The sequence below is a fragment of the Notolepis coatsorum genome, assembly GCF_963971535.1.
Source record: "Notolepis coatsorum genome assembly, chromosome: 13".
Lineage (NCBI taxonomy): Eukaryota > Metazoa > Chordata > Actinopteri > Aulopiformes > Paralepididae > Notolepis > Notolepis coatsorum.
The window spans coordinates 15,303,444-15,311,094 of record NC_140177.1 but is presented as its reverse complement, the minus strand read 5'-3'; positions in this window follow the sequence as shown (position 1 = coordinate 15,311,094).

Genomic DNA, 7,651 nt, shown 5'->3' with positions numbered 1-7,651 from the left:
CCAGGTCCGCTCGATCACTTCACAGATGAGCTGGACATGCTTCTAAGCTCCTTACCGGAAGATGGTACCCCTCTCCTTCTATTGGGCGACTTCAACCTGCCTGACTCATCTCAGTCAGTCATAGTAGTCTCCCTCCTACAATCATTTGACCTGACTCCCACTGCCATGCCTCCCACCCACAAAGCAGGCAACTCCTTGGATCTCATATTTTCCCGTAACTCCAGCATCATTAACACCACGGTAACTCCCCTACATGTATCTGACCATTCCTTCATATCCTTCTCACTAACTCTCATGCTTAACCGAAAGGTCTTCACCCCAACTCAAACCGTCTCACTCAGACGCAACCTGGCCTCCCTATCCCCCTCCACCCTCTCCTCTGACATACTGTCCGCTCTACCTTTGAGTGACACTTTCTCTGCTCTCTCCACAGAGATGGCAACCTCCACCCTCCTCTCAGCCCTTGCAACCTCCTTCGACAAGCTCTGTCCCCTCGTTGAGAAACCTGCCCGCCGTTCCCCACCCAGTCCATGGCTGACAGATCCAGTGAGAGAACAAAGACAGGTCCTGAGAGCAGCTGAAAGGAAGTATAGAAAGTCACGCCTCACTGCTGACATCGACACATATCACAACCTCTTGTTAACATTCTCCAAAACCATTACTAATGCCAAAGCTTCTTTCTTTCACCATAGGATCGAGGCCTCTGCCAAGAATCTTCGCAAACTGCATGCTACCATGTCCTCCCTCCTCACTCCCCCCCCACCCCCCCCCTCCATCATCTTTCTCTGCCGAAGACTTTGCGATCTTCTTTGAGGAAAAAGTGGAGAACATCCGCAGCTCCTTCTCCCAACCCCCACCCATTCCAAATGCTGAATCGAGAACCTCATCCTTCACTCAAGTTTCTTTAATAGTTGTCATACAGAAGTACAGAATACTTTCATACAAAATGCTTCTTACTGTTACGCTCCAGAGACTGTGCTAGACAAGATAGTATCAAATAACATAGTATAGCATGTAATTTAGAAGAAGAAAATGAGGTCACAGTGTTCGGTATAGACATATGTACAATGTTCTGAGTTACCATATAATATACAATACTATGCAGTGTACTAATGTACAGTACTATCTAGTGCAAAGCAGAAATGGGATGAGGTACAATTTAGGTACAATTTACAGTACGAGTTGTAGTGCAATCCTTCATCAATAAATATAAAGTGTGGGGAGTGGGTGCTACAGTGTGTTTGTTTAAAGTGGGTGTGTGCTATAAAGTGTGTGGAGTGGGTGCTACAGTGTGTTTGTTTAAAGTGAGTGTGTGCGTGTGGATGTGTGTGCTATGTGCGTTTGGTGGTTGTTGTTGTGTAGTGTTCATTCATTGTTTGTTTAGCAGCCTGATGGCCTGGGGATAGAAGCTTCTTCTGAGTCTTTCTGTGCTCGCCTTGAGACTCCGGTATCGCTTGCCTGACCGCAGCAGTTCAAAGAGGCAGTTGTTCGGGTGACTGGAGTCTTTAATGATTCTCTTAGCCTTGCCCTTGCAACGCTTGTTGTAAATGTTCTGGAGGGTGGGGAGCCCCCCTCCAATTGTGCGTTCGGCTGAACGTGTCACTCTTTGTAGTCTGCTTCGGTCTTGTGCAGTGCTATTCCCAAACCAGGAGGTGATGTTGCCGGTCAAGATGCTCTCTATTGTACATGAGTAGAAGTTCTTAAGGATCTTCTGACTGACTTGGAACTTCCTTAGGCGCCTGAGGAAGTAGAGGCGTTGTCGTGCCTTCTTCACAACACTGTCAATGTGTGTGGTCCATGTCAAGTCCTCGGATATGTAGGCTCCGAGGTACTTAAAGCTGTTGACTCTCTCAACCGGTGCCCTGTCGATGCTGAGGGGGCTGTAGTCCTTGACCCCCGACCTCCTGAAGTCCACAATCATCTCCTTTGTTTTGCTGACTCTGTCATCTTTCTCTCCCATTACAGAAGCCGAGACCCTGACACTGGTAACGTCGAACCGTCCGACTACATGCCAGCTGGACCGGCTACCTTCCCCACTCCTCCAGACCATAGCACCAGACATCCTCCCATTCCTAACTGCAACCATCAACTCCTCACTCAACTCGGGGGTGGTCCCCACCTCCCTAAAACAAGCCAGTCACGCCCCTCATAAAAAAACCATCCCTGAACCCTACCGTCATAGGCAACTACCGTCCTGTCTCTCTTCTCTCCTTCCTTTCTAAAACACTTGAACGTGCTGTATCCAACCAACTTACTGGTACCATTACTTTCTAGTTATTACTAAAAAACAGTATATATAAAACAGTAGCTGTATATAAAAAAATATAAAAATTTATAATAAAAAAATAATAAAAATTAATGTATGCACTGGTATCGGATCAGTATCGGTATCGGCCGATACCCAAAGCTTAGGTATCGGAATCGGATCGGAAAGGAAAAAATGGTATCGGAACATCTCTAATTTGAACCGAAGAGAATGGACTCTGTTTTGACCATGTGTAATGATAGTTTGTTGTCGGCGAGCCATATGCAGATTTTGCCTAGTTCCGAGCAGAGGGTTTTTTCAACCTGTAACTTGTTCTTGTCAGAGACCAGCAGGGCTGAGTCGTCCGCAAACAGGAACAAGTTGCAGTCACAAGCTGACGACATGACATTTGCATAAATTAGGAACAGTAGCGGTCCTAGTATGCTTCCTTGTGGAACACCACAGTTCACTGTGAGGGGGGGGATAGGGTACCATTTACCTACACCATCTGTTCTCTCCCCTCCAGGTAGGATTGTATCCAGCTCACTGATAAACTATCAAAACCAATTGCTTTTAGCTTGTCAATCAGAATGGAGTGATTTGGCCTTTTGTAGGTCCAGCATGACCATATGTACCGAAAAAAGGTACCGTTGGGTACCGGTATCGATTCACAGGTACCGGTACCGGTATCGGTTCAAATGTGAAAGGTACCCATCCCTACATGTCACTATAATTGAAAATGGGGGACCCTGATGTAAACAAGACACACGTCTTTCTCTGGTCTGCATCCCCTTAACAATTGTGTGTATTGAGCCGTACTGTATTGTACCCATTCTGCAATCTGTTAAATAAAGTTTTCATTCATTCATCCAGTTGTTTTGTTTTTGTGGTTTTGGTTGAATGAATGAATACTTTGTTTAACAGATTGCAGAATGGGTACAATACACTGCAGTACGGCTCAATACACACAATTGTTAAGGGGATGCAGACCAGAGAAAGACGTTTGTCTTGTTTACATCAGGGTCCCCCATTTTCAATTCATAGTGACATTTATGACACTCAACATACATGACATTTATGGCATAGGGACATACAGGTATATAGTACTGTACATAGAGCTGCCGCGGTATCGGTATTACCGCGGTATCGCTGTTACATCATGCCCACCGCAGCGTTGGGCTGAATACCGGCATCACCGCTGTTTTTTATTATATTATTATTATTATTACGCTCTCGTTGGGCTTGCGGCTCTGCAGATATACCCTACTTCTCTGTCGAGATTCCAAGCGACCCTATTGGGTACCAGAAAAGTCACATGAAACACTGCAGACCACAGATTGGTCAGAAGAGATACGCGAAGTGCTTTTACTTCCTGAATCTCAGCCATGAGCCATTGATCAGAGCTCAGTCACAACACGGCTAATAGTACGTTAGCTCCCACCGGAGACCGGAGTGGATTGCCGTCGCTCCTCAGGGAACGAGGCATAATGATTTTACTGCAACGAAATGTTATAATAAAAGCCCTTCGTTCTATACACTTGTCTGATTGAAAACTTTATTAACAGACCGCAGAATGGGTACAACTCGGCACGCTCTGAGCAAAGAAAGGAACTTGGATATTAATTTAGTAACGCTTGCCTTGCTATGGTCCGGTAAATACGAACGTGTAACTATACTAACGTTAATGCCACAAATCGAATGCCTTTGTAATCATAAGTAGTAACGTTAAAATAATAATAAGAAGAAAGGGTCGGGGGGGGTAACCGGCGGGCGCGCCGCTACCACTCCTGCCCGCGACACCGAGTGAACGGCGCACGACCAGAGGGGAGACTTCGAATCCGTGTTTCACTTTTAATAACGAATGCGTGCTTGCCGAATCCCAAACAATATTCATGCTGCAAAGTCATCATCTAAAGATAGACATTTAGACTAGAGGCAGGCTATATGCTATAAAGAGTAGACTACTACTAAAAGAAAAATGCATTCAAACTTTTTTTTTTTTTTTGTGTGTGCGTGCGGTAAAAACCGCGGCGGTAGGAAATATTTTGCAAATTTGTGCGGTAAGGAAATAATCAATACCGCGGCAGCTCTAACTGTACAGTTACATTTGTGACATATACGATATGCAAATATACAGTACTGTTACCCATAGATCCTAACATACATGGGAGGATACTGTACATTAGGAGGGGTGGGTGGGAGGAAGAAATACATAGTGGGTGAAGCTCTCATCGAACATAAACACAAACGTGTCTGTAACTGAGGGGTACAATTCCCTGACTCAGGGCTGTACGTTAACTTTTTTTGCACATAGCACTGGTGCTACAGAGGTTGATAGTTTTGTAGCACAGGCCAAAATCTTGTAGCACAAGTATAAAACTTGTTATATTTGTAACAGTCACAAATGTGCCTATTGTATTTGTGTTATTTAGTTGCAGTGCCATGTTTGGCTGTCATTTAGTATATCGCCATGTGTTATTATTACTATGATACTCTCATATGCTATTTTCAATTAATATCATAAACAACATAAGGAATATTAGCATAATTTTGAGTGGACTGAAGGAATGAGTCAGCGTTAATAGTTTTAAATGCAAATAATTTATTGAAACATAGAAGTGGGGTCGGTTGGGACACACACACACACACACAATGGGGGACCCTGTAAACAAGACAAACGTCTTTCTCAGGTCTGCATCCCCTTAACAATTGTGTGTATTGAGCCATACTGTACTGTACCCATTCTGCAATCTGTTAAATAAAGTTCTCATTCATTCATTCACACACACTGTTTCAACTCACCACCCCCGCATCATATTGTAGTCTAGTCTGTCTTCAAACTTCCACTCCTCTCGAAACTTGTTTATTTGAATATCAACATTATCTGTCCATCCTCAGTTTACTATAATATACTCCTGTCCTGACTAGTGACTTCATCATCTTTCCAAACGCACGCACGCACACACACACACACAGGGAAGGGGAGAGAGTGCCCCCCATTTCCCTTTCCACACTGTGTCTGCTGGCTCTGCCTGTGATCAGGATTAGCTTGTTAGCTTGCTAACGTTGTAGTGATTGTAATGGTACATAAACGTTAATTTCGGGCGATGTGCGCATAAAGGAATGGCGACGGTGCAAAGCATGTAGATGCATTTGACCCGTTGCGAGAAGAAAAAAACACCACGGACTTATTTCGGGACGTGTAGGCGCACTGCTGTGTTAACGCAGCACCAACCGACCAACGCGCTGCTCTGCTTGCAGAAGGCGCACGGATAGGGCGGATATGACTCGTCGAGTTGTCACAAGAGTTTTTTCAAAATAAGATTATCATATGCACCTGAACGTTGCTAGCTTTCGGAGCCTAGCTGGAGCTGCGCGTGGGCAGAAATGAGACCCGCTACAGGATTTTCAAAATAAGAGTATCTATATGAACCGAATCCCTATCGCACCAGTGCTACTGAAGTAAATCCATCCATCGCACAGACCGCTGTTGCTGTAGCACGTGCGAGATATATGTCGCACTGTACAGGCCTGCCCTGACTGTATTGATAAGTATGGTATTATTAAACCACTACCGCTTGTACTTTAACTTCTGGCCATCCAGTACATGATATAGATATGATGAACACTTTCCCACCTGATGAAACGAAGTCCACACAAATGTATAAATCGAATATTTTATATAGCAAAGGGTATATACAACGTTCACTTAATGACATTTATGATTTGAAATGCACTTGTAAGGCAAATGAGTATTCGTAGGTAAATCAACATTGAATGTCCAATCTCTGGTTACGCAGGGAGCAAGTATACAACCTGGTTCTTTAGGGAACTATAGCGATGGTACTTAAATGATTATAGCTGGATACACTAAAGGGGGGGGGGGGGGGGGGTCCCGCTGGTTGTAAGACAGTAGGGGGGGTTAGGAGAGCCGCTGGCGGTATCCCATCTGGCCGACGATTTCTTGGGAGAATTCAGAGTGCTGAACACGGTGCCCACAGAACCTCGGTCCGCAGATGAATACAGCTGGGCCCTCTGGTGGACGGTAGCTGCCGGTCCACAACGAAGAGACGTGAGGCGACCTCACTCGGGGTAGAGCGCCGTCTCACCTGGACTCCTCTCGGGGGGGTAGTTCCAATACTCAGCAGTGTTGGCCGTTATCCATGGAATAATCAAAGCACCCAAAGCATGTAGATAATCCAAGCCGTGGAAGGCTCGCCGTCGTCCGGGTAAAGTAATCCAATGTACAGGTCCACTCGTCCTGGCCCGGAGCTCCTCGGATGCAAGCACCACACGTGGTCTGCCCAGCCTGGTTAAGACTCCAGATAACGTCAGGAACGATGGGGGTACTGCTCACTTTATAACTCTAACCGAACGATGCACCATACATAATAGACTATTATTAACTTAATAGAAATACGTCCCACTCGACGGTATAGTGCCAAACTATGACAATTCAACTATTAATCCACACGATGTCTCAATGCCTATTCTGAGGCCAAGTAGGCCATACTGCACCACACGTGCGTCGTGGATGAGGCTTCGCGTCTGTTACTAGGTTGGAGGGTAAAGAACTAATGGACTAAAAGAAAGTTCTACTTTACTTGCGCCATATATATATGCGCTGTGAACAAATAGTACCATTCGTATTTCGCCAGACGTATTCCTACGCGGAACCGGGCTTGCCACGACATGTTTGTCGGCACGATTGAACTTGAACCAAGGGGCATGGCTGCTGGCGCCAGGTTCTCGTCCAATGGTAGAATGAAACTATTATGGGCTGTTAGTAGACTAAAGGGATATTCAGTGCATATTGTACAAGGAATATACAGGGGATATCAAACGATATACAAATACTATTAAATATATATCCATAAATAAATATATATATTCGGTTTAATCTGATCCTTCACAACAGTGTCCTTGTTTACATCCGTGAATAGATTATTTTCAAGTTAAGACCTCAGCTTCAAGCTTTGGCGTGGAGCCGAATGTTATCCGGACTTCTGTTGGTGCAGATGTTATAGTCCTACCTGAGATGGCGCAGCTGGTGTGGAGGCAGGGGCGGAAAATAAATGCGAAATAGTAGTTTGCAGGCGGTTTTTGCAGAGCGCTCAGCATGTGCGACGCGACTGCTCTTTTTTTTTTGTTGCAGCGGGGCTTGTAATGGTATTTGACTGGGACCAACCATCGCGCAAACAGTGGATTGTCGAGCCAGTTCTCGTTAAATTGGCACTTTCCCATATTAACGAGTGCAAATGCTAAACTAAACTAAACGTAACGTTAGCGTTATCGCTTCGCCTTGCTAACGTTAGCTAGACTCCGTTGCTGAAATGGTTCCCCGGCCAACACATTACACAAGGAGTTGTGTTGGTTCCGCCCCATTCCGGTCTGCGTGATTCTACA